Source organism: Equus caballus, chromosome 17 (genome assembly GCF_041296265.1).
Source record: "Equus caballus isolate H_3958 breed thoroughbred chromosome 17, TB-T2T, whole genome shotgun sequence".
Taxonomy (NCBI): Eukaryota; Metazoa; Chordata; class Mammalia; order Perissodactyla; family Equidae; genus Equus; species Equus caballus.
In genome coordinates, this window is record NC_091700.1 from 78,888,566 (window position 1) to 78,912,584 (window position 24,019).

A 24,019-nucleotide genomic window follows, 5' to 3' on the forward strand; every position below is an offset into this window, starting at 1 on the left:
GTGGCAGGCATCCCACGTATAAAGTAGAGGAAGATGACCATGGATATTAGCTCAGGGCCAGTCTTCCTCAGCAAAAAGAGGAGGCTTGGCAGGAGTTAGCTCAGGGTTTCCTCTTTCTCTCAACTTACACCCATCTAATAATATCTTCTTAACGAGGTTACTGAATACAGAACTTTATAGATAACTTCACAGTCAATGTGACATTGACATTATTAAAGGAGGGTCCCTATGAGCTTTGAGCACAGGCACCCTATCTGCTTTATTCATTGCTATTTCCTCATTGGCACTCAAAGTACTTTTAGTCTGGGAAAGATCAATAAATATTAATCACAAAGGGGACTGCAGAATTGTCAATTGTATGACTACCTTCCCTTGACGTTTTGGCCTTTGAACCTATCTTCTTTCATGGTTGAAGCACACCTCTGCTTAGATGTTTGTAAATAAGGAGACACTGTGTATGTCTAAACAGCTTTGGTAAATCTAGTTCCTCCATTGAGTGGGGGGACCCAATTCAGTAGTGTTGAAATCTGTTACTGAATTTACGTTTTAAGTGTTTTTCTCTGCCCACATGTAGGTAGCATATTTCTTAAGTAAAGTATACAAGTACATTGATTATATAAAAGTATTAAAAAGGGCACTGTATAGTCTGAAAGAAGGGTGTGAGCTATGTTGTTGGGGAAATATCATTGTGATATTTTAGTATCTAGTGCTTCAATCTGGCCCTTATCAATTTTTATTATGCCTTAGCTTTTTGCATTTTAAGCCCATTAACCACCCCCACAAAAAAAGCCACACTGAAAATGAGAAGAATATTTTCTTCCTTATTCCATTTAAAAATTTAGCTGTGGGATTTTGTGGTCTCATCACAGATAAAGTATGTTCAATAGTTTACTGTGTTTTGTTTTGTGAGAAAATCTTAAGGGGCATACTGCATAGATAAGCATTTCTTTAAAATTAACGCTCACGTTGTTTACTTCTACTTTGAAACATATCTTTAAGAGAGAAATATACTTAATTAAGACTTTTTAAAAATCTCTCTTTCAACAGTAGAATAGATAACTTTTATTTAACCTATAACATACATAGTCATTTTGCATTCTTTAACATATTGCATTCAACATTTTGAAGGTACTGTGCATTTAGAATTAAATTTTTTACTTATTTACCCCATTTTGAGTATAACCCATCATAACATTTGATTTGTCTACAGCTAAATATATTTGGCTTCTTTTCCTTATTGCCAATGACACAAATTTGCAGAATTTCTACATACCAGTGTACCAGAATATGGATTAAATTAACGCTATGGTTTTACCTTTATTAGCTTCTGGACCTGTTCTCAAAATATAATTATTATAGCAGCCTTTATCTTAATTCTTCGGTTTACAAAATCAATGTGTGTCCTCATTAACATAACTGGGCTTATACCAATCAATAAAATTTGATCCTTTAGCAGAACTCCTTTACCTTCCATTTATGACCAACCTTCACACCTAATATCAGTAAGTAAATTCAGTGAATTATAAATTGCTAACTGATTAATTCTTCTGTACTTTAATACTTCTTTAAGAAGTTTTCTAAGAATAAGAAGTAGCATGCAAGTTAAGGAGTTTGGGCAGTTTTACAGTGTTATGAAGCTGTGTGAGCATGCATTTAAAAATTTTCTCAGCAGCAATTCCTTTTTCTCATCTTCTCAAGTTGTGACCCATTTCACTTTGTCAATGTGGACAAAATTCAAACTAAGAAAGCCTTGCTTCCTCGTGATAAAGACATACCTCTATTTTTGATGACAAAATAAACATAATACTTCATGCTAGCAATTTAACGGGAAATTAGAATATGATACAATTACTTAGAATTGCATGTGAATGCATTTGGAATATGATGTACCTTTGGGGAATAGTATGTTTTCTGCCAATATCAAATTTAAGTATCAAGAACGGATGCAAAAATGTTGCAAAATTTGGCTCTTTTCTGTATCTTCCTTTTCTCTACTAGAATATCAGCATTTTTTTCTTGCTTATCTTTGTATCATTGGCGTGTAGCACAGAACCTGATCCTAAGCAAAAAGAACAAGAGCGAATGTTTATTAAGCATTGCATAGGGTAATGATTAGAGGGCTCTGGAAGTGACTTACTAGATGTGGGATTTGAGAATGTTGCTTTATCTTCGTGTCGAATTTATCACCTGTAAAATGACAATAATAATAGTACCTTTATCAAACAGTTGAAAGACAGTTTAGAGAAATGACCTAAGTGAATTATTGAGCAGAGAGTTTGAAACACAGAAATTCCTCAAACCATACACCAATTACTCTGTACCTGATATAAGACTAGCAACTTTAAGTGTATTATTTTATTTACTTCCTATAACAAATTGACAAGGTAAGTAAACAAAGTACGTTTACATCTAATATGACAGAGCCAGAAATTAAGCATGTAAATATATTGTTTATATATATGTTTAAATACATATGTTTATATATATATATTTATTCATATAAAGTTAATCTGCCAAGATTGGAAATATTAGAAGCAGAAATTGGAGACTGCAGGCTGACTTAGACAACTTACTACTGGAAAAATAAAAGAGCCAAGATACAGAACTTATAAATAGAAGATTTAATATAGGTTTCAGATCATCTTTATTTAGAAAATTTATAATAAAAATATAGATCTAAAAGTGAAAACTGAAAAAAAGAAATTCTTAGCGCATCGAATGGTTAAAACTACAATTAATTACCTTAATATAAAGAAAAGTTTAAGATCAGTTGAAAAATACATTTTAGTATTATTTAAGTGTGTACGTATCTAGTGTGTTATCAATGAAACAAGATTTCCAGAAAGTCAAGAGAATTCTGGGCAATCTAAATATGTAATCAGTGACCAGTAGCAAAGAGACTAATATATCCAGCTATTCTATGCTCATTTTTATCTGGCACTTGTTTGGACAAAGAAGACTTCTGCTTCATTGCTTAATGGTCTCCTTCTTTTCCAGTTTCCAAAAAACCTCATATCTGGGCCTATGAACTATTTGTGCTTCTTTACTTCACTTTCTATAGAATACTGTCCATATGGATAATGAGTAATATTATGGATGACAGTAAAGTAATACTAACTAATATTCTGTTTATAGCTCATTCCGTACCAGCCGTTGTTTTAAGCACTTAAGCACAGTGTCTTAAGGACATGCATTAATTAATTTACTCTTCACAACTAACAGATAAGGCTTATATAGTGATTTTCCAAATTTCCAAATGTGGAGATTGAATCATGGATTCATTTCATTTTGCTTTCAGTGTGTCTATTACCAAGTTAAACAGTTTAAACTTGGCTCTTCTCTACCAATGGGTGTCAAATTTCTTTAGACGACAAGCTTGTAATTCTTTGTTTCTAAGTCTGACTTCACTGAATACATCTAATTAGAAGAAAGATAAACCTTTTCTTTGGCTATTAGGTTTATATGCTTATATGCTATTGTTTTTTTTAAATCAAGCATCAGAGTAAAATTCAGAAGAAAAAAATCTGGTTAAAGTATGAGCAAAATAAGCTTTATAAGACCCAATTATAGGAAAATAATGTTTACTTTTTTTTCATTTTGTTTTCTTTTTTAAAATTTTATTTTAAAAGGAGCATATATAAATTGCAAAGAATATTATATTTAACACTCATATCTCTATTGCTTTTGTATAATAATTTAACACTTTGTCATACTTGATTAACCTATTTTTGGTTGTTGCTGAAGTTTTATAAAGCAGGTCTCTGATATCATGGCTCTTTACCCTCAATACTTAACTATCAAAATATCATTAGCATCTCTAACAAAGTTGTCAGCAATAATTTAACAATCTCATCTCATAACCAACCCATATTCAAGGTGTTTTTCAGGTATTCCTCTACATACACAAAATATAATTTTGCCATTGATATATTGTAATCAAAGTACACATAGGATATTTAGGTTATGTCTCTTAAATCTCTTTTAGTTTTGAGTGTCACCCCACCCATTTTTTCCTACCATTGACTTGTTGAAAGTGTGAGTCCAGTTGTCCTGTAGAATTTGTTGCATTCTGAATCATCTTGTGTCCCGTGTTGTTATTTGGCATTTTTCTCTGCCCCTGTGTATTCTATAAACTGTAAATTAGCACTAAAATCTTACTTGTTCTTTTTCCATTTGTTTCCTACCCCCAAAAAACTTCATATATGGAATACTTCATGTTACATCAAATGGGAGGTGCAAAATGTCTGGTTGTCTCAAGATTTGAGAAGCTAATTTAGTTGGCGGCTTCAGTTGCTAAAACCCTGATTCTTGAGTGGTAAAGTTGCTTTTACCCTATGACCAGAAAAATAATCTGTGGGTGAACTTTGGCATGCTATAAAGAGTCATTTTCTCATTAGGATTTGACCTAAATTTTGTAGCACTCATTCATGTTGTTTTCCTAAATCAATTATTTCATTTGCTTTTGCAAAAGGCTGATTTTGCTCATTTGATTTTTCATTCTGCGTTCTTTAGCCGATAATATTCTGCAAAGAAAGGCTTAGTCTAGTGAGAAGATATCCTTTAAAAATGGTAAGACATAAACACAAACATATTTAAGTATATTTGGTTGTAAAAAAAGTTGATGTTTCAGATTAAAAAGATACCTATTTAGCTTTGCTAACCATTTCCTCAAATTTATTTTTGAACTATCTAAATTTAGTGCATGTTCTTTGTGCAACAGATCCTATAGATTTATATACATAATCACAAGAAAATCCAAACCTGACTTCTTGTTCATCACACAGATAGTCATATGTATATTTACAGGTCAGACAGAATAAGTGTTGAGACAGAATGTATTTTGAAACAATCTAAGTAACACCGTTTTAAAGGATCAATCTTAAAATGCTATATATCTTCAAATAATTATGTCTTAAAATCCTGCTGTGATTAATTATCTCCAGGGAGTGTATTTGTTAGTTTAGAAACATCTGCTGAAAAGAATTATAAGGGAAAAAATAACTTTCTGAAACCTACTTTATCAAAATCGTTTTGACAGATTCAGGTTACCTACAGACTCAAGTCACCTGAAAGGCAGTGGTATAACATTTATGTCAACTGTAACATAAGCAAATAATCAGCAGCAAAGGTTGGAAGAATTGTAGGAAAATGATTTTTGGTATATGATTTTATTCAATCAAATAATGCCAACCTTTCTTAATATATAAGAAAAACTCAGGTGATACTGAAAGTTGGCAATGTTAAAGATATATTTGCATAGTTAATGAGATATTACATTTGAGTTTCACTCCAAGTTTTTAATCTTCAGTAAGTTATGACTATCAAAAATCACCATTTATGATATTTGAGTTGGATTTTGTGACAATTACACTATTATATTTGCCATGTTCCATTCGTATACCCACCGGTCCTAATAGCATAATTGTTTGTTATGACTCAATCTTGAATGTGTTTGAAGATGTCAGGGACAATTGATAAAAATGTTTACAGAAAATATTTTGTCAAACACTGGTAGATAAAATTTGATAAGATCATTGCTACATTTAGAACTACATCTTTGCTCATTTTTTCAAAAAGGTTTATAATTTCTCCTGTGTGAAGCCCATGGCTCCAGGTATGGGATATGAGATCCATCAAAGACTGAAGGGATATGACAGGAAGAGATACAAAGTTGAAGAAGGTAAGATGCTTGCTTTCAAGAACTTTATGATCACAGACACACACACATGTCCTATGAAATCGTGTTTGTAATTGTCATTTGCTTAATTCCTTCATTCAACTGTCTTGCCCCTTCATCCTCATCTTCTACTACTACCCTGAATACACTCTAATATCCAGTTCCTAGGTACTGTCTAAGTATGGCACCATATTTCTTTGGTTGAGGTCCCTAGAAGCAGAGTGAACGGTGGCAATTATTGTTCAAATGATTTGGGAGGATACACTCAGAAGAATGGGAGTGAATGAAACAAGAAAGCAGGGGGAGAAGAGCTAAGCAAGAGTGAGCTCTCGACTGGGGATTAATTAGCCTGAAGCACCTGGAAATTATGGAGCACAATTTGTACCACAGAATTAATCCCCCTGGGAAATAAGGGGGAAGAAATTTGTACCCTGTGTGTCACTCAGCCATATGCTGAGGAGGTCTGCCTCCAGCAGCAGGGGTGGGTATAGCTTCCAGAGGGGAAACATTTGGCAAAGCACAAAGGCCAATCCAGTGGAGGAAAGGGCAACTGTGACTTGCTATCAGCCAACACTTGGAGCAACTAAGGATGGATATCATGGCCAAAGTGAATCTAGCAGGGCACCATCAGTGTCCACTTCTGCAACCCATCAAGGTCAATATGGTTGTAGGCATTCTGTTTCTTCCTGCCTAGGCTGCCTGTCAAAGCCTGCTGTGCCAGAGAAAATTGAGCCCTGCTCATTCGTGGCTTACACAGCACTTTAACTCTATGATCACTTTTCACAGTATAATATGAAACTTGCTTACAAGTGTATCTTCCCCAGCTTGAGAATTAATTAAAGATAGTAATTAAGTCTGATTAATCTTTATTTCCCCAGCGCCCAACACAGTGATGTAATCATATGTTATTATTGATTGCACATATGTTAATTTTTAATTGTTTGAAGGAGCTGACAAAATGGCAAAGACAAAGCTGAAATTTTGGATACATACACTAGTTGATACAGAAAAGTGCTTTACAGCTGAACCTCTTAAAGTAAGTAAACCATTGGCTGGGATCGGTGACCTGGAAGTTCTTTTGACTCTCTAAGCCTCAGTTTTTTTATGTCAAGAACAGGGATGATAAATATTGCTACAGACCTGTTTCTAGGACTAATTGCGATCACATATACAAAGGTCTTTGTCCAGCGAGTAGTAAATAGGAAGAGTTGAACATATGCTAGGTATTATTTAGCTTGTATTACTGATGATTTTACTGAAAATCATAGTTATTGCAAGAAGATTTTGTCAAAATCTCATGCTGATATGTAAAGGTTTAAGTATTTTTAGAGTCAACAGAAGAAGGGTAAAGAATTTTAGACCTGAATTTGATATTTTCTGCATCTGGGCTTTATTAGCTATTCAAATTCATGGCACTTGAAAGACTATATCATGAATGTTACTCTTTTCCTGCAGTTACTGTTATTGTCATATATCCATATACACACATACATACACGTATACATGTATCTCCTCTCATTGCTGAGGCTAGAATTTATCCTGGCTGAGTTCAGTGTAACACATTAATGTCGTTATGTTATTGGTCCCCAAGGCAGAATTTCGTGTTTTAATCTCAAATAGCTCTATCAGTTTATAAAAGATATCTAAGAAGTGACAGAAAACATGAAAAAGGAAGAACATTGCATAATAAAGACCTAACTCCTGCAGTTTTCTTAATTAATTCAATTTATTTAATCAATTACCCCACAAGATTGTTCTCACTATAGCAATGATTCACTCTGTCAAAGGATTAGCAAAAACCACCAGCTTTTGGCCCCTCCTCCAATTTCTACCTCCCAATTCTCAGGATTCCTATTGCATATCTATTCTTTCAAATTGTTTTTGAGTACCTTTTATTTCCCAGGGTCTGTTCTGGGCAAAATTTCCCAGAGACATTGTGAACAAGATATGCAAGGTTTCTGCTATCAGACAATTTATATTTTACTCGGGAAGACAATATAAATTTTAAAATGGAACAATATCAGGTCACAATAAGCGCTGTGGAGAAAAAGACAAAGCAAGTAGTCAGCATGTTGTGGGAAGGTGGAAAGCCTATTTTAGATACTCTGCAGGGATGGCCTTTGTGAGGAGCTAGCATTTGAGAAAAGGCCTAAATGATGTGAGGGGGAGCACTGTTTGCTTGGATCATGATGGGTGTAGGCCCTAAGGTGGACATGAACTTGGAATGAAATACAGGAAAAATGCCCCATGTGCGAGAGAAGAGAGATTTACACATCTTAAGATTTCTCTCTTGAGGAAAGCAGGAGATGGACACAATAAAGTTCTCCTCCTGGCTGTTGCTGGACCTCCATTTGTTCACTTTTCATAAACTAGGAAAGCCCCAAACACATTCTACTATTCTTCCCCTTTCTGTGTCAGCCTCACTATTTGCTTCCAAACACCAAGCCTGCTCCTAAATAGCCCTAAAACTGTTTCATATAAATTGGGGGCTTCTTTTTCATGAGTTCTGTTAGCCTTAAGGCCCAGTCAGAGAAATGGGGAGTCTAAGGTTATTCCCGGATCAGGAAACCTCTCTTTCTTAGAGATTTAGAATTTAGTAATACGTAAATCGATGTTTCTATGGACAGATCATTCCAACCAACATAAAATTATGTATAAACAACTCAGTTTAAAATAAAATGCCCCAAGAATCTGATGTCTACAGTAAGATAATGTGGCTTTCATTTTTCTTCTACAAGAGGAAGAGATTATTAAATGTCCTTTTGGGAAATTCTCTAAGCTTATGCTGCCCTTCATTTTCATTCTCAAAGACAGATGTTCACAATGGAACTTTAAAGAATATTCTGTAGGGTGCAGAAGAGCTTTTCCATCCCTTTGACCACTTTCTCATTAAATGGTCATTAGTTAATTGTTGAAAATAAAGTCCTTATCCTGAATGTTCACAAACCAGAAAGTCTTTGAGGGCCCCATCATGCAGCACGTGTTCTTGAATGAGCCATCCGTGGCCATTTTTCTGATGCTGCAAGAGTCAACACAAATAGAAATAGAAAAAGAAAAATCCTCCCAGTTGAAAATAAGGGAAGAGACAGCCCCCACGTGGTTTTTCTTAGAGTATTTAATTTAGAACACTTGCAAATGTAAATTCTTTCCCTCTCTCCTTGAAATGTATGTAAATCTTTTTAAAAGCTTACTAAGCCTCTCTCAGTTTTAAGGCCAGGACTGTCTTTCTGCAGGACCTGGGAACCACCTCTCTGAAATGTAATCCTTAAGGCAGATAGCACCCAATTTTCCACTTTCTGTGGGAAGGGAGGGGCCTATCTTCAGTGGGCACCTTGCTCCAAATTGCAAAACTGCCTCCTGTCATAACGATAAGAGAAGTTTGTTCTGGATAAAGCCCCTTAGCTAACACAGGTAATCACCCTTATCACCAGGTAAAGTTAGGATGAACTATGTGTGACCAATGGGGTTGTCAAGTCCTCTTGCTTAAGGACAGCTTATTATTTATCTTTAGAAAATATATGTAATGTGTAGTATCTGCTCGGCTATATAAAAGGGTGAATTTCTCTAGATCTTTTCAATCTCTTAATAGGTTGCCTGTGGTGCACATCACATTCTGGTTTAGTGCTTATTCAATAACAAAACTGCTTTCTTTCTTTTCTGACTTTGTGGAGAGGTTTTCTGGGTTGAGAGAAGATTTTGGCTTTAATTATATTTCCCCAACAATTCACAAACTGGAAGGTCCTGAGGCAGCGCTGAGAGTGAGGAGTGGGGTGGTATTTGATTGGGACTGATAAAATGGGAGCTGACAGATATTCAAAGAAAAAAAAATCATCAAGTTCAGGAAAGGTATTATAAGAGTGTGAATCTGAAGGTGCCGATACTCGGTTCAAGAGCTGAGAAATGAATCAGAGATATAACAGTGGATTCCAAGCTCTGATTTGAAGCCCGAACATAGATTTCCTAGTGCTGTAGTGTGGGGGACAGCGACTTCAGCCACGACTCAGAGTGTTAATATTGTTCAGACATGGCTGAGACTGCTGGAATCTTGCACCTAAGTACATTTTAAGAAGCGAAATTTGTATTATTTTACTTCCTGGAATAAAGACCTTTATATAGATTTCCTTTTCACAGTATGCCAGGGGAAGAGACTTCATCAAAATTCCAAGGTCAGTTTCCACGTAACACTTGCTACACCCAACACGTAAAATAAAATTAATAAATCCTTGAATTGGTAATTTTATTTTATTCTGTAAAACCAGAAAAAAAATTTAAGATAAATTGAACCAGTGAAAATAGACTTAAGGGAAATAAATCGTATGTTGTCCTTATTCTCCCTGACTTGATGCTAACAAAGGGAAGCCAAGTAATTATGCGGGCACTCTGAACACAGAATTAGTTTTTTTCTTGCCATTTGTCCTTTTCTCTAATTATTCTCTAAAATTCATGTACAAATCAGCACATAATTTTTTTGGAAGGAGGGGAAGTGATTATTACCTGATTTTATATCAGAATGATACATTTGTGTTCCAGGTTTATGTAGATGGCATTCTAAGTTCTAAAGGAATATCCTCAAACCGTAACATCTCAATTGGCTGTCTCTCCTTATTGGCAAGAGGACTATAAAATCCAGCCAAAGTCTAGGAAGATCAGCAAAGACAGAGTAAACAAGCCAATCAAAGAGTAAATAGGATTTGTGGTCTAACTGCAGTGAGAATTTGGGCTCCCCTCTGGCTGACGCTCCCTGATGAACAAGTGTGCACAAATTTTCAGGGATGTGCTTGTGTGTGTGTGTGTGTTTCTTTTCTCAGCCAGTAAGAAGTTAAGCTATGGTTGCCCTATTCATAGTAGTGCTAGGGGACTGAGATTATTAATCAAATGTGTGACAGGAGATATAATTTGAATAGGAAAAGCGAATTTTATTTGTGCGTATTTGTGTATGTGTGCATATGTATGTAGTATTCATTTTCTTATAAGTCGAATAATTCAAAATTGCATTTAATCCAAGCTCATTACAACTATTTATGTAACTGCTTTGCTTGCTAAAGAAACAATTTAAATTTCCATTCTTATTTCTAACATCTCGTGAAATAAAAAATAATTCAGATTGCTCTAAATGACTGATTTTCTCATAATGTGAATATCTTGTATGTATGTTCGATTATCTTATTTTGCATAAATATGACATAATTAAACTTTATTGCTTGTAATTTGCACCATGGTTAATCGGAGCTGAAAGGCCAGGCTTGCCTTCTATACAGTGCCTGACAATAAAATGCCTTCCCAGATGAATAAATGTTCAGTATTAATAATTGCACTTGGAAGTGCTTTGATCCAAAACTACTTGTATGATTATTTTAGAAGTAGTCAATGTCAGTAAGTGGCATTTTAACAGAGAAATTACCTTCTATAATAGTAAATCATTTACTTAGTGGAATATAAAAGATTTAGGAAAGTAATTCCCTATAATAAATGCAACTTTTGTATGTAAATTTGTATACTACTGAATAAAGCCTTGCTATGTTTTTCTTTTTAAGTATTTGATCCCTTTAGTTTTATATCTGAACATTTTTAAAATGTGAAGTTATTTATTAACAAGCAGCTGCACATCTGAAGCCCTGAAATTATGTGAATAATGTAGATGACGATCACATTTCAGTGAAGTATAAATTTGTCATTTGGCAATTTATCTATGCATGGTGAAAAAGATACCACAATGAAGAAAATAGTGCTGTTTATGAAACATACATTTTTATTTGTTATCCTGGAATATGTTAAAAATCTGTAGCACAATTGATTTTGAAGGTATCATGATACTCATTAAAACACAGATTTCTTTTCTTTTGGCAAGTAGTAAACGCAGTTGTGATTGAGAAAAGCCAGAACCTGGCTGGACGGCCAGGCGCACTCTCTGCCGCCTCTTCCCTGCACTGACCCTGCTGGAAGCAGGCAGCAGGACCTCCAGCCAACAGCGGCACCATGCTACTCTTCTATCATAAGTTAAGGAAGGTAGAGTCAGGAAAACAGAAACCACACCAACAATTGAACAAAGATAATTTAATATTGGTGATTGGTTAAACACATCAGAGAACTGAAAGGAACAAAAGGAGCCCTGAAGCAGCCACAGGTGACCCTAGGGCTGAGGGAAACATAGGAAACACAATAGCATTGCCAGATCTGGCACCATGGAGGAAGGGCCCTGTGACACTGTGTCTTGGACCCAGATGCTGACGAGAGGGTGTTGGCTGGTGCTGGTACCTCTGAAGGGATGTAATGAGGGTGGTTCTGGCAGGGCAGCAAGAAGGTGGAGCTGGGAACCAAAGGTCACTTCCAAGGTGAAATGTTATTGCTATGGCAACACTGTAGAAAGACAAAGCAAAAAGGGAAGAGGACTCCCTATTTCCCTCCTCCTCTCTTCCAGTCGTCCCACTTCAGACCCTGACAGACAGCCGTCAGACAAACGAGAAATCAGTCTGCAGCATCCCAGCCTCACACCACAAAGGGTGGGTTTGGAGGTAAGAGGGAATAGCTTAATTATCTGCACTTGTAGCTAATATGAGACTCGATCCCAGAGGGGGTTCCGCGCTGCAGTCTCAATGTTATCGTTTTTGGAAGTGGAAACGATTTTAAGTCGGGCTTCCCTAGCTCTACTCACTGCCTTGGGCTATGGAATGGTATTTGGCTAAATTGGAATATTCAGACCTGGATGAACGAGAAGCAACGTCTGCCGACCACGGCAACCCTAAAGCAGTGAGTGGATCTGCCACGTCAAGGGGTTGGCACCACTAGGAGCAAAGATCAGGTACAGGCTGGCAGCCAGCAAAAAACTGAGACTGAATCCACCCAATAAGAAGAATAAGCCTGGAAGTGGATTCGTTCCTAAAGCCTATGAGAAAGAAGCTGCAACACTCTTGACACCTTAATTTCAGACTTGTAAGACCTGGAGCAGAGAAAGTAGGTGAACTGCTCTGGATCCAGACTTCTGACTTACAGAAACTGTGAGATGATGAATGAATGTTGTTTTAAGCCTTTAAGCTTGTAATGATTTGCCAGGGCAGCAAAAGAAACTTACTACAGAGGGCCACCAAGAGCAGTATGTTTGCTTAAATCTTCATCCCGTGGGTCTCAGCACTTTGGAAAAGTTCTAAATTCTAAGGAGGGAAAGAGCAATCTCTACAGTAACTAACAGTGCTGTGGACGCCCCTTGAATTGCAACCTGGGTTGTCCCTTCAGAAGGAAAAGCTGAACGAGCCCCACTACACGTCTGTTCTAGGTATGGGGCACTCATACCCAGCAGTAAGTCCATTCTAGAAAAATGAGACTAGGGATAAAGCCTATTTCCCTGTTACTCTGAACTGGATTACTAACTGCATTCTCCAACTTATTGTACTCAAGAAAAAAAAAAAAAAAAACAAGGGTTGTGGGTTTGCCAGTCAATTCTGGGTTTGCTTGGAATGGAAACTCATATCTATTATTCCAGTCTAAGTAATGACTTGATAAAGAAATTCCCCTTTCGGCATTATCAAATGGCATTACTTTTGGCCAAAAAATAACAGCTATAAAATAACAGCTACAATCATTTGAGGGGTCCTGCATTCTTTGATTGGACTGTGATTGATGGTTACTTGACAAATGCTATATTTGCTATGAGCATTTTGGGGTATGTAAGCCCAGTGCAAGCACACAGACCTGCTACTTGGATACACTCCATGAACTCCTGCTGACAAGTTCCAGAACGATATTTGCAGTGCATTGCCAAGTGCCCACTATACTTACAAAGCTTGTCAAGATTATATAATGGAAATAAGAGGAGGAAAAGGCCTTCTCACAAAGGATTGAATAAAGGCAAGAGTCATCCACAACTATTTCATTAAGAGTGGACATCACTGATGCTTGGACCCCTTCTGTGGAAAATCAAAGTTGAAAGTGGAATTCCAGGCAAGGGTTGATGTCAGAACTGTGACTGAACAGACGGCTGCCATTATTGGTGCCTGGTATGAAGCCCTGGATATTGCCAACAGTTTCTTTTTTTGTGTTCTTCCAAAAAAGTTCAAGATCAATTTGCTTCTACATGGCAAGGCCTGCAATGTATCTGTGCACTCCTTTCACAAAGCTATTTGAATTATTCTGCAATATTTCATCAGTCGGTCAGACATGCTTTAGCCCAATATGAGCTACTGGTAGGTACTGAAATATTGCTTTGCGTTGAGGAATTCTGATAGTGACCCCCACTGAGGGAAGTGCTCACACTGTAGTGATTAAAAATGGTTGGTCTTTGAATGAGGAGGAAATCCAGAGCTCTGATTCTCCAGTGTACTCAGTTATGAAGAGGAAATGGCACACCCTACTAAAGACCAACCCAAGTCTCTAAATCCTTGGTCAATTTCAAGAAAAGGTGGCAACACCCTCCTGGGTCACAGAACCAGTACCGCTCACTGCATAATCTATGCTACAAACGAACCATGCCTCTGAAACTTGTTACCTGATACCATGATTCACTGACAAACCCACTTCCAATATGGGATATCTAATGGACTGCCACACTGATATGGCATAAAGATAATAAATATCTGATTGCACATAAGACCAGATATTCTTCATGACAGGTTGAAATTCAGATCCTGCTCTTGAATAGGAAACATGCCATCTTGAGACCAATTGAAATAAACCTTCACATAGGCTCAAGGATCATCACTAATAACAGCTTTAGCTCTAAGATGAGGCCATTGGGACACCAAGATAGTGATGACTAACTATATAGTGATATGATGCACATATAACTTACTCTCAGACTGTCTCTGTCTCTACCTTTCTTTACCTACCTATATGTCTCACCTGGACTCTCACACAGAGAGCTATCCCATTTAAAGGAAAGTGTCTGGAGTGAATCAGCATATGTACTCATCATTTCTACCATAGGTTTGTGGACTCATTTTCAAAACCATTACAGTAATGGAATTATGACAAAGAACTACAAGATCTGTCCTATCCATCACTTATGCCAGCCTCTATGACGAGGAGCGCTACAGGACCTATTTTCAGCCATTTGTAAGTTACACACATTCCCACTCTACCTAGGCTGAGTTGCCAGGTGTCAGGGGAATAGAATTAGAGAGTTTTTAAAAGATAAATTGTAGCTTCATTTCTTTCCTTTTTTGTGACTAATTTGAATTCCTAATAGTCTAACTTTTATAACTTAGTTCCCAATGGAATCAATACCTCACCATAAGATCTGGGAATAAATCAGGACTTCTCCCTAGTGCCCTGGTGGCTTTCTTCTCCATCAAAGAGCTACCTGATACATCCATGCTTGACTATACTCTCCAACAGCTCCCAACCTGGGTGCCTACCAAAGGAAGTATCAATGCTAGATAGACACAGATGTCATCTTGAGTCAAACTGTGCATGATACTCTGTCCCTCCAGATCTTGCTTTCTTCTATAGGTGGCAGACCATCCCCCACTTCCCCTTTGGATCTAAATGAGCTTATCCTCTGGAAAACCGGTATAATCTTTGATACTGAACAAAAACCCAGTAGTCATTAGTGACACTTCCATTCACTGTTTCTGGGGCCAGCACTGCAGGCTTCCTGGAGCTTTCAGGACACAAGCTTTCATCACTAACACAACCATTCCTCCCTTGGTAGGTAGTTATGAAGCCCAACATGTAATGCTCAGTTTATTGGACACTCTATGGGAATGTTGCTAATCAGAAGCCTGTGTCTTTACTGCTAAGCAGACAATTATTAATCTTTGTCCAGATAATGTTTGCTCTGGACTCTATGATTCCCAAGGGAAAAGTATCTGAAGTATCTAAATATTTGTACTACTTTTGAGTCGATACTTTAGCCTAAATTGAGTTCTCAATGCAACATCTGAAGCGGGTCAGATGACTCCAGGTGTCTCAATCTTTGAATTGGTGTGATAGATTTTATAAGTTATATTTTGTGATCTCTCGGATTATGCATTATCTCCTTTGGCTCTGCAAGCAGATATTGAAGCTCCAAGTCACTATGGCTTAAGATTGGTCCAGATTTAAGGGAAAGGATCTGGACTGAATTAGCATATGAACCCATCTCTTATATTTAATTCTCCAATGATACTCAGCTTATTTTTTTTTTGTTCTCATGTTATTTTTCATAAGAATTTAAGAGCTGATCACAGAGTGAAGCTGGAAGAGAAAGCCCTTGGGATGAATGGCTCTGCCAGTCTCCCATCTTATCCCATGTTGCCTAGGACAGAGCTATTCACCTGTTTTTAGAGTAGCAGCCAAATTTCTGGGTGAAATTAGCAAGACTGATCTGGAATCTCTCTAGCTGAGCTATGGCTTTTTTTCTAGGCCTGAGTTCAATGTCACGTCCCTTATTACAAAGAAGATAAAAGGTTTCCCACTCTATTTTAGGATAGTCTGTGCATATAGGAAGCTATGCCAGGGCAGGGTGTCCTGTACTGGAGTGCTCTTCTCAACAAGTTTGCTGGCCCAAGCATACCTCTCATCGGAGTACCTGTGAAGCTCAAGGGTTCCTGTGTGTGCTGATTCAATTCTGCCTCTCCACTGGCATTGATAAGTTTTCGAACATTTTGTCATAAGTGGCTTGAGTCACTGTGTACCTTGGATAACAATTATACACACTCTCTGTGCTTGTGAAGAAAGACATGGCACTTTCCATTTAGATTATGAATACCTTGAATAGTAAATAGAATTTCATATCTTGTATAACCTAGAAATGTTCATTCACAAACTATTAATTCTATAGAAACATTAAATTATAAATTCATGTCATTTAATTAAATTTTCAAAAAATGATATCTTGTCTGTCCAACGTAATTGTATGCACTAACAAAACAGAGACATACTCTACTTCTTGATGATTTTCTTGAATCAACTACCTCAAATTTTAAATATAATAGATAATAAATGTGTGTTCGTTGACAGGTTCACAGATTTGCCTGTGTTTCGACCATATTAATAGTAGACTTTTATTAGTTTTATTCTTCTAAGTAACATATTTATTTGGGGGTATATAGCATATGTACATGGCACAAACAAATAGAATACACATTGAAAGTACAATAAAAGAAGTTCTCTCATTCCACTCATCCAGAGTCCTTATACCGCTCCTTATTACCATTCTTTCTACTTGTATCCAGAGATATTCCAGAATAAACTGAATATTCTACCCATAAATATTATTTTTTTCCAAATGGTAGCATAAAGGCACATTTTTCCCACTTCCTAATGGTATATTTCTTTCACTCCATATTAGCCCATATAAACCTTAGAGCTGCTTCATTCTACTTTTACTAGCTACATAATATTTATTTTGTATTTCTTGTATGTTTCTGTGTGTGTGTGTGTACAAGTGAATTAAACAAATAAAATTCCCACTATCACGGAGCTCTCAATCTAGTGAGGAGAGATAGTCACTCAATAAATATAGAAACTTGATGGTAATAAGGGATATTCAGGAAAAACTAGAAAAGTAAGAGGAGTGTTCAAAAATGGGGTAAAAGTGGGTTTGCTAGTTTCTACCAGAGAACTATGGAAGGTCTCATTGAGATTGTGACACTTGGCAGAGTTCCAAAAGGAATGAGGAAGCGAGCTGTGTAGCCATCCAGGTGTTTGCATTCCAAAAAGTGGGGAAAGTAGATACAAAGAGATGCCAGTTTTCATGCTGCAGCCAGGAGAGGGAATAACTGGGGCCCAATGAAGAAAGGAGGACTCTAGGAGATCAGGTCTAAGAATGTACTATAATCAGAGCAGATGGGCTCATTACACTTTTATTACAATGGCTTTTACACCAAGGGATAAAAAGAACAAGATAAGATGGATTCATGGGCAGATTTATTTTAGAGAATATGCTGGTCTGACTTACGCATTCTCAGGCACACTCTGTGTCCTGTTTTAAGAATAGAATATATAAGGGCAAGAGCAGAAATAGAGATATTAAGTGAAAGGCAATTTCAGAAATCCAGGTGAGAAATGATGAATGCTTGATGGGGTGGTATCAATAGAGATAGGAAGAATTGGTCATTATCTCTATATATTTTGCAATCAAAACCAACAAGAAATAATGATGGATGAGAAGTGGTATATGAGAAATAAGAAAGAGTCGAGGATGAGTCCACAGTTTCTGACCAGAGTAACTGGCAGGATAGAGTTGTGAGGGAGATGACAAGCTCTATTTGGGGTCTGTAACATTTAGGATGACTATTAGTCAAAGAAACTAGGTAAAAATGGTGGTGAAGGCATGAGTGTGCTGAGAGAGAATACAAAGTGAATAGAACTAGTCAGCTGTGACCTGAGGCATTGCAGAAGGAATGAGCTAACAAAAACAGTGATTGGAAAAGGAAATAATTGAAATTGGGATTATTAGGTGTTATAGCTTGTGGGGACCTGGAATTGCCCACCCCAAGATATGTCTCTTTGGCATGAGGATTATTTGAGGCTGATTGCTTTTGATAAACTGGGACAGGAAAGGAGGCTCTGAGGAGTGGAACTTGCTTGCCCTTTGTTAGGAGACATTAACCTTGGAAAGGAACTCTCCATCTGTAAAGATATCTCTAGAAACTCTTAATCAATGGGGAAGGCAAGGACTTAAATCTGCATTTGTTTATTGTGCTTGTCTGATAATCTCCTGTAACTGACTTCCCTCTCCCTCCCAACGTTGGCATTTCCTTCAGGATTAAGCATCTTTCCTTAGGCTAGGAACTGATTGCTGTGCTCACCTGTGACCACCCAGATCAAGACAATAGACTTGCCTCCTGCTGTGTCCATCAAGTGCTGTGCCGACAGGGCAATCTTGTGACTATTGTGGGAAGGACATTTCAATCATATGTGAAACACCCTGTTTGGGGGTATATAACCACTCTGTGCACCCCACTTCTTCTGTGCCCTTTCTTCCTTTGGGAAGAAAGGCCCCGGGCCATGGTCCTTATAAAGCTTTGTTTAATTTTCTCCTGCTATTCTGAATCATGTGAATTTAATTCATTCCCCAGCCAGACGAACCCACATTGGATACAGGAAAAGTCTTCCTCCCTACAAGTTATTGGAAATGCACAGTTTGACTAAGTCATTACTGTGGAAGTTGGTATTCGAGGCAAGGGGATGTAACATCAATGGACGAGACAAGCCTCAAGACTGGAAAGAAAGAGTGTTGGAGGAATCATCTGGAAATTAACAAAACATAATTAATACAAAATTAAGCAATTTAGTTGAATAATACAGGCCCATGTATAATTATAGATAAAAATACAATTGATATATCTTGAATACAAACATATATTGAATTCTAAATGTACTTGAGGCAAAAAATACTACGGTTTTCAGAGAAGTAGTGTTTTTTGAAAATTAAAGTGCAAAGATGGCTTACTTATTTTTTACTTTTTCCCCTTTCAGGATGTCATTTTCATATTTGGCATTATGCAAGCACATACTTGTCATTTCTATCTGAAGAATAGCAGTTCTGATTTACTCATATAATCCACCAATGTCTTGTAGTACCTGAGATTTTAAAAAAAGTTATGGTAGACAATTGTTCATACGAAGACTTCTGTTTTTATTGACGTCTGTCAATTAACACAGCCTCCCCTCTTTCAAGACTGCTACTCATCAAAGATCAGTTTAATAATTTGCATAATATTTTCGTTACCCAAACTTTTGAGCATCATTAATTTTACTCCCTTTATTATTATTTTTGAAATATTCTGATTAAACTCCCATGTGGTGACCACTTATTTGCATCCTATTTGTACATGTGCACACACATGTGTAGACATACGCCCGTTTTGCCCACCCACCCCACCCTTCTCCAGTTTAACCTGCTGTTCCTTTGTGATAAGGACCCTATTCCTTTCTATCAAATTAAACTGTATAGTTTCCTTTTGCTGCTGTAACAAATTGATGCATACTTAGAGGCTTAAAACAACACACATTGCTTACCTCACAGTTCTGCAACTCGGAAATCTTGGTTGGCTCATTGGCTTTGCTGGGTTCTCTACTCAAAGTTTTGCAAGGATGAAAACTGAAACAAAGTGTCCTTGTTGGTCCACTGGGTTCTTATCAGGAGGCTCTGAAAAGAATCCGATTCCATGGGGCCGGCCCAGTGGCACAGCAGTTAAATTTGCTCGTTCGCTTCTCTGCGGCCCGGGGTTCTCAGGTTCCAATCCCAGGTGCGGACATGGCACCACTTGGCATGCCATGCTGTGGTAGGCATCCCGCATATAAAGTGGAGGAAGATGGGCACAGATGTTAGCTCAGGGCCAGGCTTCCTCAGCACAAAAAGGAGGACTGGCAGTAGTTAGCTCAGGGCTAATCTCTTCCTCCCGCCCCCCGCTAAAAAAAAGAATCCAATTCTGAATTCACTGAGGTTGTTGGCAAAATCCAGTTTCTTGGAGGGGTATTACTAAGCTCCTCGTTATCTTGCTGGCTGTCAGCTAGGGGCTATCCTCTCTGCTCCTGAATGCCTCTTTCTGGTTTTTGCATGTGGCCCTTCACACTTGGAATCTGTCTGCCTGACACTCTGGCTGTTATCTCTTCTGCCCCAAGCTGGAGAAAGTTCTCTGTGCTTGTGATTAGATTAGGCCCACCTGGACAACACAGAACACTCTCCCTATTTTTAGATCTATAACTTTAAATTCCTCTGCAATGTCCCTTTTGGCATGTAATGTAATCCATTCTCCGGTTCCAGAAATTAGGATGTGGATATGTTTGGGCGACCATTCTGCCCACCACATGCACCCACCACCCTCTCTCTCATAACCACTTTCAGATTCAGCTTTGACATTTCATGTTTGATTAGCATCCTCTGTACTCCTCTCCAAAGCTGCAGTGAAAGTCATTCTTAATAACTTGGAAATAACTAAGCTTTGAGCCACCAACCTTTCTATATGCAGTCAGCCCTCCTGCCCCCCATATCTGGGGGTTCTTCATCAGCACATTGTACCAACTGGGGATCTTGTACTGTGTTTACTGTCTGTGGCTGATTGAACTCGTAGAGTCGGAACCACAAATACAGAGGGCTAAGGGACTTGGGCATTCACAGATTTTGGTATCTACGCGGTCCTGGAACCAATCTTCCATGAAGACCGAGGGAGAACTGTATATAGAAATATATATATATATATCATATATATATTTATGCATGATATATACATATTTTTTTCCAAGTCTTCACGTTAGCAGTCTCTTCTTTGTCTATTCCTGCACTGTTCCTCTTAGCAATTTTTATTGACAATAGGAATTGTGCCTTGTTAGTAAACTTTTACTCTTCAAAATATACAACAAAATCTGGAATCCACATCTGTCTACTACCTCCTGTATGTGGAGGGAAGAATATTTAATTTCCTTTTTAATTCAGTTATGAACAGGTCTGCACTTTAAATACGGTCATGTAGGCCATAACAACATTTTGGTCAATGACAGACCACATATACCACGGTGGTCCCATAAGATTAGTACCATACAGCCTAGGGTGTAGTAGGCTATAGAATCTAGGTTTGTTTAAGTACACAATATGATTTTCACACAATGACAAGATCACTTATGTAAGGTATGTAAAGATCACTTAAGAATGTATGCCCATCCTTAAGCGATGCATGACTATACTTGTTAGCTATGCATACTATCTATCATGATTTTTAGTTAATGATCCTATAGACATTCTCTGTGCCAACCATTCTTATTAGTTTGGGTGACATCATCTTTCATCTTTTTCTCAATTCTAAACTAAATAAGTTCACATTTCTTTAACTGCTTTCTGAAATGTGATTTATAGAAAACTCTCAGAATGTGGCACCAGCTGTGCAGAACCCAGAGGCTGGGGACTGTAGACTGTGCTGCTTTACAGAGTGTAGAGGACCTGGAGGCAAACAGCAGACCCCTCCACGCTGTTAATAAGGCCTCCCGCAGAGGGCACTGTGAGGACCACATCAGAAATGCAGATTAAGAACAATTTACCGTCTCAAAATTACTAACAACATTCTCAATATCTACATCATCTCTTTATTAGAAATCCTAAATCTAGATCCTAGCCAGTTTGATAATTTTAAAATGGAAATAATTTTTTTTCAATTTTAAATAACTCTTATTTTTAAAAATATTTGACAACAGAGAGAAGTAATATGAACATGACATAACCACTCAGTATTTTGATGAACATTCGTATATGTGGATATTCACAGGTATATGGACATGTACATATGTATGCATATACATGTATGTACATACACATGAGTACGTGAATATATATGTATATACACAAGTATCATACAGATGTATGTATGCATTGATGTTATATATTTAAATAATCATATACATATACATATAATATGCTTATTTTTGTTTAAAATCAGCATGATATTATGTAATTTTTAAAAAATGATCTATTGTGACACTATTCTTTAGCAATACATTCTGAGATAAATTGCTATACTCATCAGCTAAATTCTTGTGCTTATCTGCAGCTATTTTGTAGAAATGCAATTTTGGGGGCAAGGGATTTGCACATTTTGAAGCTGTAAATGAATTTCTAAAATCTTTTCTTTTCTTTTTTGATGATCTCACTTTAGGAGCTAAGGAAAGTTTTAATTTGTTTATTAACTGCAAGACCTGTAAGAGGGAAAGTGGAAATATTTCTAAGAAGGGTCAGAGTGTTATAACCATAAGAATGTTGAAGTTTTTTAGTGTGATTAAATATTGTCTCATCATACTTCTCAATAATAATTATGTGTGGTTCTAATTACCGCATCCTCCCAGTAAAGAAACCAATAGAGTTAGTTTTCCATTTAAAAACATAATTTATTTTATTTGAAAAATAATGCCCATGACAGAGAATTTATGAGTTGCCATAGGTACTCAAAAAAAGTAGTAAAAAAATTCAGTGAAAATCCTATCACTACAAAATTATCACCACAAGAATTTGGTGGCTGGAATTTCAGATTCTTTTCCTCTCTCTCTCTGTCTCTCCCTCTTGCCCTATCAACTTAGCTTCTGTTGTCACATTCTCATCTGTGTCTCCGACCCTCCTGGTTCCCTTTTATAAGGACTCTTGTGATAACATTAGGCTTACCCATGTAGTTTAGAATAATCTTCCCGTTTCGAGACCCTTAACTTACTTATTAATCACATCTGCAATGTCCCTTTGGCCGTGTAAGGTAAATATTCACAGATTCTGGGTATTATTATGTGGACAGATTTAGGGGGCCATTATTCCCTCTACCATGGAGTCTATACAAGAATGATTTGTAAAGATAGCCAGTTGGTATTTGATGGCGTAGTGACTAATAACACAGTCTCTAGGATCAGATCTTTGGGTTCAAAACTTACTGTTGCCATTTAGTAGCTGTATTACTTTCTGTTAAGCTATCTGAGCCTCAATTTCCATCACATTATCATTTATAAAATTTATTAAAATAATTTCACAAACATAGTATAGAGGGGCTGGCCCAGTGGCATATCGGTTAAGTTTGCACTCTGCTTCCACTGCCCAGGATTTGCCAGTTTGGATCCCTGGAGCAGACCCTATGTACCGCTTACCAAGCCATGCTGTGGCAGGCGAATGTTAGCTCAGGGCTAATCTTACTCAAACCGCCCCCCCGCCCCAACAAAAAACATAGTATAGAACTCGATTCACAGTAAACTATTGTTATTATAAACCAGGACCTGAAGAATTCTTATTTTAATAGCCTAGATTTAAGAATGTTTTATTAAAAAAAATAATAATGTTTAATTCATACCACCTACATAGGTGTGTTAACAAGGAAGAAGGATCCTTTCAGCATTATGTCCTAGGAATTCACCACTAATTCTTTGCAGTTGATATGTTGATATGTTAAATGAAACTTATCTGGCATTGGTGCTCTAAAGAATCTTCACAGTATTCATTAGGAAATGAACAAAGGCAAGAGAAATGTTTCTCTTTGTTTCTCTTTTGTTTTCTCTTAATTTTGTGCTAAATAATACATTACTATAGATGAGCATATGTTTTATCATTCATTCCAGGACAAGTTTAAGCATGAAAGTGAGGATTATTAAAATTATTTCAAGAAAAGAGGTGCTAATCAAGATATTTGGTCACTTTAACTATATAAAAATTAAATAATTTAAATAATACTCATGCTAATAACACAGTCTCTAGAATCAGAGTTTTTGATTCTCAAAACATTTTAGTCTCAGTCCATATTAATGCATCTTTCAAGAGAAATTAACTATAGGTTTCTCTTGCAATGGCTGTATTTGAGCAATTTTATATTTGCCATGATTTCTTACATATGATGTAACCTTAATTCAGAATCCTGTGCCTTCCACCACATCCCTTATTCAAGATCTTTCTGTGGCGTTCTTGTC